The sequence below is a fragment of the Mixophyes fleayi genome, chromosome 1 (genome assembly GCF_038048845.1).
Source record: "Mixophyes fleayi isolate aMixFle1 chromosome 1, aMixFle1.hap1, whole genome shotgun sequence".
Taxonomy (NCBI): domain Eukaryota; kingdom Metazoa; phylum Chordata; class Amphibia; order Anura; family Limnodynastidae; genus Mixophyes; species Mixophyes fleayi.
In genome coordinates, this window is record NC_134402.1 from 123696214 (window position 1) to 123709529 (window position 13316).

The 13316-nt window shown below is 40.1% G+C and overlaps 1 non-coding gene across 1 annotated transcript; it reads left to right on the forward strand.

Annotated features, from left to right (window-relative positions):
• Positions 1-928: 928 nt before the first annotated feature.
• Positions 929-1031, forward strand: LOC142137202 (U6 spliceosomal RNA). Its single transcript, XR_012687848.1, has one exon. It is a non-coding gene; the product is annotated as a U6 spliceosomal RNA (small nuclear RNA).
• The last annotated feature ends 12285 nt before the right edge of the window (positions 1032-13316 follow it).

The window sequence follows — 13316 nt, forward strand, 5'->3', positions numbered from 1 at the left end:
CCCTAGATAAAAATTACAAGGAAATGGAATCTGGGTGGTATTGTAGATGGCATGTCAGGGTCAGTGCGACAGCTGCCATTGGGAGATTAGCTAACCGCATGTTATCTAGTGGTACATGCCTGCAGTAATGTCACCTTACATAGGTACCATGTGAGAAGGTGCAATGATCTCTGGATTGTAGACTCTGTCTATGCAGTCAGTACTTCTATTTTCTTGGTAACATAATACCGGACTCGTGCTTGCCTACCTGTTAATCCAGTTTTTCAGATATGTGAGCCAAATGTTTTTTTTCATTGAATCTTTCGTTGCACTACCTTAAAGCATGTTAATATTACAATATATTTTAACATATTTTTTGCACTGAATAAATAAACACATTTAACTACATCTTATTTTAATATTTCAGGAAAAATGGTCAAGGGTAAGGATTAACAAAATAATGTATATATCTTACACACGATTAGCACATCCTAAGGGTCTAATTAGTTCTGAAACTATAGTTTATACATAGTTATAACAACGCTCTGGATAATGTGAAACATAAATGAGCTACTTTACAGTTTAGATCCGTTAGAACTTTATTAAGAAGTTCATATTCCTTTAATACAGAGACATTTAGATATGTAATGATATATTCTACCATCTGACTACTTTGCTTTTGAGTAATATCCTATGAATGCACTCTGGAATTATTCTAAAATTGTGTTCTTTGTTTGCTAACAATAGGTGCTTAGCATTCAATAAGAGGAGCATGACGATCAGGAAGTGGCTGCACAAGGCAGGCATATCAAATTCCAACTTCTAACAAACACAGAAGAGTACAAAGGAAGAGAGCACTAATACAAGGAGAGCACCGCCTAGCCTGCAGCGGATCACTTCAAATTATATTCAAATAACTTGTTGCAGCAAGGAACTAAGCCCCAAGAAAGAACAAAAGCAGCACATATACTAAAATTGGAACGATACAAAGAAGAGTAGCATGGCCCCTGCGCAAGGATGACACGCAAATTTGTGAAGCGTTCCATCATTTTATATTCCTCAACCACCCTCCACCCTCTTAACCTCCCTAGGTTACCCTATTACCACCCTTTACACAACTCACACAAAACAACAACTCTCTGACCCCCTGACCAACATTGCTGCGTGACTGGATCATATAGCCCAATACTATATAGCCCACTAAGCACTCTCTGAAGTCCTGCCCAATGGGGCAGGGACTGAGGTGAGTTCTCTGTACAGCGCTGCGGAATTAGTGGCGCTATATAAATAAATAGTGATGATGATTGTTTGTAACCAAGTTAGTTCTATATTTAGGTGTAGGAAAGCATTCATTTATTTTTTGCATGGATTTACAACCCCATTTCAGGCTCAATTTTGAGAAATATCTCTGTGTCACTTTGCAACTTTTCTTGCCTGTCTCCTTGCAGATATTCCCATTCTCCAGACACCTGCTACAACAGCTTTGAATGAGCCTCTACGTGGACCTAGGACTCCTAAACTTGACTTTTACTGATAAGACAACCCTGGACTGCAGAAGGTAGCTCACTTTACTTCAGAATCGGTCAGCCATCTGGCTGGTAGACATACGGCTTTGGCAAGTACAATTTGGACTATGAGATTGATTCATTAAGGCACGCAAAACAAACTTATTATTTAAAAAAAACACGCACATAAATCGGGCATATGTATGTCTGTATTCAACAAGGAGTGAATGTAAAGATATGTCTCTTGTTGAATATGGGAGTAGGTGCTCTCTACTCTAACAGACAATACACTGCAGGATACGTCCAATACATATGTGGAATATAAATTCACAAAACAACACACAGAAAAATCCCCAAAACGAATAATGTCACCTGTTAATAATATAGGCATTAATGATAAAATCATTAAAAAGAAAAAAAATGTATTTTCACCATAAAATACATTTATGAGAATGTTATGAATGTCTACTGTACATAAAATACATTTTTACAGTTGGTCATGAATGCAAACACATGTTCTAGCATGCCCCCCCGACCGTCATCATTAGGCACTTACACCCAACCTGTAGCTGGTACAAGTACAACAAACACGTGCATTTGAGAAGCTTGAATCGGACGTTGCTGCATTCACTGACATATGGTCCAGTTCTGGGCATGCGCAGAGCGATTTTTCTCAAAATACGGCACATATTGGCATTTACATTCCTTAATGAATCATGCCCTATATATGTAACTGCACTAGCGGATGAAGCATTACCCTATGTTTTTCATCCCTTGAACATAATTGATGTAAAGCAAGATTCAGCTACTGTTGATCATTTTTTTTCACACTTAGAAACAGCAATCTCTACAGTTATCTAGTATATCACCAAGTTTAGAAAAAAAAAGCCTTGTACAACTGTCCTGCTTTCTGGAAAGGTCTTGTAGACCATATAAAGGATAGATTTACAAACTGAGGGGTGATTCCTACACTAGAAGATCTTGGCCTTATTTGCATCCAGAATAAGCAGTGCCAGATTAAGCCAATGTGGGCCCCTGGGCTAAGAGGTCCCCAGTAATTTGTAAAGGCCCCCCTCAGCCCCAGTGTATCACCTCCGCTCCCCCCATACAGATAAGCTTATCGGTTACTTTTTGCTGCAGGCTCCAGGTGGCACCTCTTCCAGGGGCGGATCTAGAAAAGTATCCTACCCCGGGTGATTTAGGGGGGGTGATTTAGGCCCTGCCCCCTTTTTGACTTCAAGGCTGCCAGCGGCTGCACAATATGTGCAAGTCCGCTCGGCAGTGGCAATGTGCTGCCCGGCTGCTCTGATTGTGTTTTAAACACAATCAGAGCAGCCGGGCAGCACACTGTCACTGCCGAACGGACCTGCACATAGTGTGCAGCCGCCGGCAGCAAGCACCCGCTAGGGGGGGGGGGGCGATTGCCCCGATCGCCCCCCCTGGATCCGCCACTGACCTCTTCTTTCTTCTTGCCCTGCTGTTAGTGAGGGTGAGGTTGCACAGCATGCTGGTAAGTGAGGAAGTCTTGTGAGACAATGAGATAGTCTCACGAGACCCCTTCGCTAAGCAGCACGCTACGCACAGCGCCCACACTGACAGCAAGGCAGCTAACAGCATCAGAGTTGCTGTTAGCTGCGCCTGCCTAACTTGAATCAATGGGACCCGATTGCCATCATTAAGTTAAAATCTTTGTTAGGGCCCCCCTGCTGCCCGAAGCCCCTGGGCTATAGCCCAGAAAGACCAATATGTTAATCCGGCTCTGAGAATGAGTAATGGGGAACAACAATTTGAACATGAACTTTCATATAAAATCTCCAATGTGTATTTAGCTCCAGTGTTTAAAGTGTCTAATACTATTTCATAATTTAAGAAACTGATGCATTTCTTTACTGATACTATTTGTTTGACTTACTGTAATGTACCACAAATATCTCCGGATGAATTACAGAGTTTAAATGCTGACAGACCAGCTGAAGAATTATTGTTGGCTCTTAAGACTTTTAGATCTGAAAAACTAGGACCCGAGGGGCTCTTTGGTGATCTACTATAAATGCTTTTTTCCGGCTCTGATTTGGCATCACTTTATACTTATGTATCCAACAATTACCCAGACATAGTAGTAACCTCTCTTTCTGTATTCCATAAACAAATGCATTGCTTCAGACCCATTTCTAATATAAATATGAATATAACATTTTTACCAGTTTCCTGACTAAATGATTTGATTCAGTTAATAAATAATAATGCTAAAGTATGTACTCTCTTTCAAAATACTTCCAAGCAAGTGGACCCTTTTACTGGGAAGGATGTTCTCTCTTTGTGACTGTGGGCTCAGAATCCCATGATAGGTGCCACCTCGCCTGGAAGACTAACTTGAGACTCCTGCGAGAGTTCATGACATGGACGAAGGTTTGGAGATATAAGAAGTTTTCTCTTTGCATTTCTAGAAAAAACAGCTCTGAACATAATATTTTGGTGGTACAAGACACAATTTTGACATTTGCAATTAGTTGGTTACAGCCTATATTGTCGTTTATATTGTTCCTATGTCATAAATAATCAGTATGGATAGAAGGTCGAAAAGTGAGAGGCACAAAAGGCAGTGAGAAGGAGGTTTTAATAGTCAAGACGAGGATTTTGGTTACTTCCTGAGAAAGGAAGGGGCGGATTTTCATGATGTTACGTAGGAGGAAGTTGCCGGGTTTGGTCTTGGACTGGATATGAGGGGTAAAGCTGAGGGCAGGGACAAGGGTGACTCCAAGGCAGCAGGCTTGGGTGACAGGAGAGAGAGTTATGTTGTCAACCAAAAGGGAGATATTGTTAGGGACAGCGACATTGGCGGGAGGCGATGATGAGCTCAGATTTGGCGATATTGAGTTTGAGGATGTGCTGTGACATCCAAGTAGCTACAGCTGAGAGATAGCTAGATACTTGGGTTAAGGAGGCAGGAGAGAGGTCAGGGGAGGAAAGATATATTTGTGTGTCATTAGCATAGAGGGGGTATTGGATGCCAAATGATTGAATAAATTCACAGAGAAAGGTGGTGTAGAGAGAGAAGAGCAGAGGGCGAAGGACAGAGCCTTGGGGGAATCTAATAGAAAGAGGAAGAGGAGGGAGGAGAATCTGAAGGAGAGACTCTAAAAGATCGGCCAGTTAGACAGGAGGCAAACCAGGAGAGAGCTGTTTCATGAAGACCTAGGGAGTGAAGGGTGGCGAGGAGAAGAATGATCAATGGTGTCAGAAGCTGCAGAGAGGTTGGGGAGTATAATAAGAGAGAAGTGACCTATGGATGTAGCTGAGAGTAAGTCATTTGTTACTTTAGAGAGGGCAGTTTCAGTTTAGTAAAGACTACATAGAGGCATACCGTATAAGTGGTTCCAGACATGTGCAAATATTATCAAGCTACACCAGTGGCATTTCTGTCAATATGTAATCTTCCAAATACGAGCTTGTATTGGCTCTAATACGAGTTGCTCTCAGCTAACCCTAATTTCCTCAGTAATTTGCTGTGGCCGAAACAGGGATTGACTCAATAACATTTTCATTACGGTCTCCTATAAGGTTGTGTTACACATGCATGTTGTTAGCATTTTTGGACTACCAACAATTTCCTTCAGACAGTGCCAGGTCAAATTACACTTGTTGGATTGGAGGAAACTGTTTTTGTTTGTGGGATATGTTGACGGGTTCAGGATTTTAATTGGCTTCTGATCAAGTTATCGGTAGTGTGTGTATGTGTGTGTCTGTTTTGCAGGAAATAATGTGAATGATTAAATAGTCTCTCTAAAGCTGTAAATAAAATGTAGGTGTTATATAAATAACAGTTAATAAATAATAATGCTAAAGTATGTACTCTCTTTCAAAATACTTTCAAGCAGGTGGACCCTTTTACTGGGAAGGATATTCTCTCTTTGTGACTGTGGGCTCAGAATCCCATGATGGGGGCCACCTCGCCTGGACGACTAACTTAAGACTCCTGCGAAAGGTCATGACATGGACGAAGGTTTGGAGATATAAGAAGTTTTCTCTTTGCATTTCTATTAAAAACAGCGCTGAACTTAATATTGTGGTGGTACAAGACACAATTTTGACAATTAGTTGGTTACAGACTATATTGTTGTCTATATTGTTTTCTTTTAAAGCACCTAAAACAGATAGCACAAGCTCAGAATAAATCTCACCAATCAGATTAGTTTGGTTTCCCTGGACACAAAAGGATAAAGTCTGATATCCTATCCTAGACTCTGCTTAGTATAATATCTCATTGTATTGTGAGATCACTCATATACTTTATCATTTTAGAATTTTGGTGGAAAAGCTATATTCCTTACTCCGTTACCCAATGTTTTTTTCTTCTTATATGTCTGATCTTTTCTGGATTATTCCTATGTCATAAATAAAGAAATGATAAAACAACATCTAATTAGTAACCACTTTTTCTGTTCCATTAAGCTTTCTGGGAAGCACATCATGAGAAGCTGCAGGAGACCAATCGTAAATCAGATTAACTCTTTCATTCAGCGACTGCCATCTGGCACTACACCGAGCTATCTCTGTAGGTCTAATATGGTCATGAAATTCTTAATTGAAAATATCTCTCAGTACTTTATTACCCACATGATTTAGCCTGTTTCAAATAAGACTTAATATAAATTGAGTAAAATGACAATACTTTAGAAGTCATTTTTAATAATCTGCTGTTTCTAATAATGATGTTCAAAGTTACTACTTTAAGGAGGATTTCTATATTCTATTTCAGCAGCCTATTGCTGTTTTCATTGTTTTGTGTTTTTCTAGGAGTGTGCGCGTTAGGTACCGAGGAAGAAATTTGGAGTTGCTGTTATGTGATTACGAAGGCAGAATCCAAAGCTGCTACCAATTCTGAGAACCTGGCAGGTTGCAAACATGTCCTTCTGAGGATAATAAACTTGGATTGTATCCAGAGGTTTCACTAGAGATTACTTTGCTGCATAGGAAAATATTTCATATGCTCCATATCCTGTTCAGCTCTGCTCCATAACTAAAGTCATTGTGACCAAGATCTGTTCCATCACAAAACAATGCCCAACACTATAAATGCACTTGTTACATCTTTGTCTATCTAACACCAATGCCTGAACAATGTATACATTAATTTAATCCTCGGTGTCATGTCTGAAAAAAAAAAATCAGACTGAGGAGACAGTTAGAGAAACATCTCCTAGCATCTGTTTCCTAAAAGTAAGATGCACCAGGAGAGAGACACATGTTAAGCTCACAGGCAATGTGCTGAATGAAGAATTACTCTGTGTATTGTAGCCAGGGCAGAGTGATTTTAAGGGCGCTATGTTATAAATAGCGCCCTGTAACATGTGTGGATCATGTGAACTTTGCGCAAACCGTTCAACTTCCACTTCTGATCTTGTACTGTAGTCATTAATGTATAAAGTATTGTGTGCCAATAGCTGAGTGCCTAGAAGAGTATATATTAGAGATAGCCCAACACCAGCTTTAGTATGACTTGGGTTCTGTCAACTTTTGAGTCCTGATTTTATTGCAGTAATGTGCATAACAAAGAGGTGCCCGTTCCATATACTACATAAGATTTTGGTTACTTCTTATTAATATGCAATTTTTTATCTTAATCCCGTTCATTCTTCAAAAGAATATATTTAAATGGTTTCAGTATTTGCTTGAATCCTAGAATACGAATCCTGTACCTTAATATACATTATTTTCATTCTACTTCAAATTGCTTCTATCTTAAAGTGTAGTAAAAATAACAAAACCTATCATGATTATTGTGAAAATAGTTAAAACTCAGGAAAGTTAATGTTACGCTATTACAGAGCAGTTTTGTTAAACCTAAATTACATCGTTAGTCATGAAACATAGGAGGGGGGGAAAGGTTAAGAGAAAAATTAGCTGTTTTTTCCCTAGCCCTTCCAATGAAAGCAGACCATGCACATAACGCTTTAGAAGTATAGAAGGTTCTTTCAGTGCCTTGTACTGAAAGGTTAAAAATGAATGAGTGACGGAAGTGAACCTGCAGTTTCCGTACACACACAAAAAGTAATGAGGCAGGTAGAAGGGAAGTGGGTGCTCGAGGTGTTCTTGCAAAACACAGAAGGCAGCCTCTGTCTGGCCTTTTCTGAATACTGCACTGTGCACTTAACTTTCCTTATACAAGGCTTAGGCAACCCGTACCTATCCAGCTGTTGAAGAACCACAATTCCCATCAGGTTGATAGTTGTAGATGAGCCAAAAACTAAAGAACCACAGATTGCCTCTCTCTGGCTGTTGCACAGAACAGGATCTACAACAAACTAGGTTACTGAGAAGATATAAATCGTGGAATACAGAGAGATAAACATGTGCTAGTCCTGTTATTATGTACTAAGTGGGTAATGGACAGATGATGACAGAAGTGTTCTGATATTTGCTCCATCCAGTGTTTTCATAATAACCTGTTAGTACAAGCTATCCATATAGCATCAAGTTCATCGATCACAATTTTATGTCATCACTTCATAGGCATTAAAAGTAAGGAATATGTAGACGTGCAACGCATTTCACTATGAGGAAATGTAACTATTTGTCTTCTTACCATACACGTGTGCTCTTCCCTGTAACTATGCCCTGTGAGCCTTTCATTGGTCCATATGGGGGTGAGCCTGATGGAAAGAGTAAGAATGTCACATCTAAGACCCGCCTACTACCACTATAGGACCACCCTCTGCATTCACTTCAACAATGTTCTACTTAAATATTACATGTCTGAGCCTCATTTATGTTATAAATAAATAATGAGAGTAAAGAAACATCAGGACTATATTTCATGTGTTACATTTGTATATTTGAATGTTTTCGTTACTTTGGTATTAGGGCTCATAAAAATGCTATTTTCCATACAAAGTGCATCTGATTGCTGCAAAAAGCAAACCCCTGAGGTCTCGTTCACACCTTTCACCATTACTACACTTTTCTGTCACCATCTAACTCCTGAAAACTGCAATAAAACAGGGTGAATGGTTTCTTATGGGCTTGTTCCCACATACGTGTTTTAAAATTTTTAACATAGCATTGGATTTTTAAAATGCGGGAGGACCGTTTTTCAATGTGTCACATGTAGTTCTTTATGGAAAGCATAGCCCCTGCCTAAAAACTTTCTGTGTATATATTAGTCATGCTCTACATGTGGTTTTTACGCATTCGTGATTTCAGAGATTGGGAGGTGGTTCCTGTATGTCACAGGAAACACTTGTTGATGTCGCATAACTGAGATGGCAGAGGAGAGGGGGCCCCCGCTATAGGTAAATGTGCGATTGACACAGAAATCATTATTGACTTAGTCAGAAAACATCCAGAGCCGTATGACCACTCATACAGCGTATAAAGACAACAATACGAGCAAGATATTGCCTTTTATAAGAGAAAGTATTATCTGCATAGGACAGTATAATTACATATATACTAGTGGATATACCCTTATTATTTATTTATTATTAAACAGTCAATTATTGTTATGGGGTGCTCTCTGTTTGGTTAGCAACAGAAATTATGAGGTGTGTGACTTAAAATGACAGTCTTTATTTTAGAACACAATTAATCAGCAACAAACAGTATATGCAAAGTATCAGATGCAGGTTCAGAATCATATGCAGATTTATCAGGTTCAGAATCATATGCAGATGGATCTGCTATCAACAGGCAGAAGTTCAGGATACAAAGAGTCCCAATATCAGAGCAGGAGATCCACCCAAATCAGAAGATGTGGCACAGCAGAATGTCACAGGGTACTTATCAGCAGTGTATAATAAAGTCTAGAGATCCAAAGTATTCTGAGACAGACCCAGAGTCCCTCAGAACAGTCGGCCACAATAGCACTTCAAGCAGTACAAATGCCAATGCAGATTCTTCTCACTCCAATTGGATTGAGTAGAGCTGCACAACTGATGATCAGGGTGCAGGTCGGAATGGATATAGAGAAGCTGAACACCAGAGATATGTACAACCAGACGTCAGCAAACAGAATGGGTTATATAAATGGTAATGGTACCACTGTCACAGCTTTCTCAGGACAACACAACCTCAGCCAGGAATGGAGTACTGAGTATTTGACAGCCAGACAGGTAACAGGAATGCCCATGGTCAGACATAGCCAGGAATAAGAACCAGAATTGTGGTCAGACGTAGCTAGGCATCAGAACCAGAAAGCAGACACAGAAAAATACAGCACAGAAACCAAGACATTACCGCTAGAAGCAAAATGCTATTACTGGAAAAGATGGAGTGTCAGGACAAGCCTTAAATATTGCAGCCAACCAAATCAGGATAACACAGATATCACATCTGCAACGCAGCTCAGCATAACTGAAAGCAGAGATCGAAAATACAGCTGAACCTGACATCTAACAAGAGAATCCGAACACATGCAGGTAGCACACCTGCATTGCAGCTCAAACTAACTGAAAGCAAACAGCGCACACACAGGGAAACAGAAGCAGAATCCCAACACTCTCAGAATAACATAGATTTCCAACCATTCCAACGGAGGAGTATTCACATTGCTCCTTCTGCTACTGCCGAAGGGAAGGTTCTTCCCTCTTAATGACCCACTACGTATGCTCCGGTAAAATATCCAGTTATGCGCAGTTCAATTATATGAAAGGTTCTGGTCAGTCTTGTAAATTGGATAAGTTTGCAGTACTCTTATTAATAACAATAATATGGGGTTAAGAATATGCATTAAGAAAGGATAAATAATTGGTTATGGCAGGAGAAATCTTCGATTTCTCTTGCGCTGAACACTTTGTAAATAATGAGATGGCCATTTTAGAGAGACATCTGCACCTTTGTAAATATACCCGTAATTTTGTTCAATTTTAGACTGTGCAACAGTGTACTATGTGTAATATATGTCTTCCGTTTTGTAGGACATATCCTTACAAACACTTATTTCTGACAATTTATGAGGTGCAAGCAAAAGCCAGATATTGTAGTACCCGGAATTGTGCACAGTTGACCATCACACAGGCCTCCTACGGGACCTCACGCTGAATTGAATTCCCCCCTTTGATTCCATCTGGGATTTATGATAATTGTGATCTAGCTGCACTGATATGCTCGGCTATGAAAGGTGTTCGGAGCGGAGGAGAGAACGTGGCAGTCTAGCGCTTCACAAATAGAAACAGATTCTCCATCACATGGAATATAAAAGCTTATCTAAACAATGTAAAAGGCTGATCCAGGCAGCAACTGGATTCCACTTTCCTTACTGCACAGACCACTGGAGCCCTGTGTCCACCAAGTTGTCCAGAGATTGTGGAGAGGGAGTCCGTGAACAAATACAGAGATTTGGAAAGCCATCCTATGCAATTCATCTTTACAACTGGCAAGGTACGTAACACACTGAAAACGCATTTTCAACTTGGTAATAATTTGTTCTAAAAGTTCCCATCAACATGTGTTACATTTCACTAACTAGACTACAAACATTTGCAAAAGTGCAGTGCATAGGTGTGAATGCATGAAACCAATGTGTGCTCTAGGCAAGTTTTAGTAATTCTTTTCGATGCACTGAACTTGCACATGAAGAAATAGATTGTGCTGTGTTTTCAAATTTTAACGTTGTGTTAACATTTTAGAATGCAGTGGTGAGAACAAGCTCTTAAGAAACCATTCGTCTTATTTTTAATGCAATTTTCAGTTAGTTAAAATAAAAGTGCATTATCAGCAGAGAGGTGTGAACGAGCCCTGAAAGTATAAACGACTAATGAATGCCAATCTTCTGTGCACCTGTAAAAAGTCATGTACTTTACCAGGGAGAAAAAGGCTCCATTGTCTGCCACTAATCAGGAAACATTGGTACATTACATACTCTCCATCCCTGTACAATCAGGCCTGGACCACTGCTTTCAATGGGACATCTTTCTATTTAGTATAGATGCTCAGGCTCGGTTCTCTGAGAACCGAGCCCACCAGAACAGAGCAGATCCAAGTACTGTGCCGATTCGGCTTGGTACGTTTGCGTGCCCTCAGAATTGAAAATGAGACAAAACGTCATTATGTCGTTGGATCTCGCGCGTTTTGGATTCTTTAAGTACAGCCCTCCACGGCGATCCAGCGCCATTTCACAGGGAGACACAGAAGGGGTAGCACTCTTCATGTCAGTCTCTAGTGCAGTTGGGCTGCATCACAGCTAGAAAAGAAAGAGGAGGGGTAGCAGTGTTTTTCAAAGTATTCAGTGACATTCTACTGAGTTATAGCTCACACAGAAACAGGAGAGGTCCATTGCTAATTGTCATTGCTGAAATAGAAATAATAGGGCTGGCAGTATTCTTCAAAATCTGCAGTCACATTGTACTGTGTGTGGAGTTTGTATGTTCTCCCCATGTTTGTGTGGGTTTCCTCTGAGTGCTCCCGTTTCCTCCCACACTCCAGAAACATACTAGTAAGTTAATTGGCCGCTATCAAATATTGACCCTAGTCTCTCTCTCTCTCTGTGTGTGTATATTAGGCAATTTAGACTGTAAGCTCCAATGGGGCAGGGACGTGGGTGAGTTCTCTGTACAGCGCTGCGGAATTAGTGGCACTATATAAATAAATGATGATGATGATAGCTCACTCAGAAATAGGAGAAGTGGCAGTGTTTAGTGCTGAAAAAGAAATTGTAATAATAGGGCTGGCAGTGTTCTTAAAAGTATTCAGTGACATTCTACTGTGCCATAGCTCATACAGAAACAGGAGGGGTGGCAGTGTCCTTGTCACTCTCCAATCTCAGTCATGATGATACTAATCCCTCTACCTCATGTGCTAAAGTCTATATTCAAGTGCATTGTGGTTTTAAGTAAGGGAAACAAAAATATAAATAAAAAGCTTGTACTTTTCAAAGAACAAAAAAAACCACCTCTCTAATAAAGGTGAAAGTTTACTGTAGAAAAGAATAAAATTGCCAACATGCCATTCTATCCAAAATATTACCAAGCATACCAGCATCAGCTAGCTCCCTTCTCTCAGTTAGATCTCAGCAACTGCAAACTACACTGTCATTATATTCACCCTCATCAGTGTGTACATCATCATCAAACAATACTAATTCATCCCTGGAATCCACCACCACAGAAGTCTGTGTACTTTGATGTAATTGCCGGTAATGGCCTTCCTCAAGGAATTTGTAGTTCAGCTGTCACGATTTTTGGGCAATTCTTTTAGACCAGACCAAATATCAAAATGTTGTGCTGACTCATCTGTATCACCACTGGGTGTCTTGGGAAAGTTAAGTTTTATCCTAGAAGCTTTTGCCAGAGAAACTGAGGGAGGAGACGTCATTGTGTCAGTTGGAAAAAAAGAGAAGACATAGCTCTTAAACCTAGGAGCAAGCACAGTTGCCAAAATGTAGAGATCCGATTTCAAGATGTTGATAACTCTTGGATCCTGGCAAAGCGAATAAAGTACTTAATCTACAAGTCCAACATAGTTAGCGGAATTGCTTTGTTTCATTTCCTCCTTCAATTACTATAGCTGCTTTTCAAAAAGTCTAGTTAGGGGAATCACTTGACTCAGCTAACAGTGTCTGCACTCTCTTCACAGGTGACTACGTCGAGAGGTTTCAGCACCTTGCTCAACATGGAAAGTATTCTCCACTGCACTGGACTAAAGTACATTCCCCCTCAAATTCTATTCTTCTTGCAGTTGCTGCATTCTCCTTTATGCTGTTGCAGAATGCCAAAAATGACCCGAAATATTTCAGGACACAGACAGCATCTCCTGCATGTCACTGTCATTTTTTAAAAAGTTCTGTACCACCAAGTTGATTGTGTGAGCAAAACAGGGAATGTGATGGAATTCCCC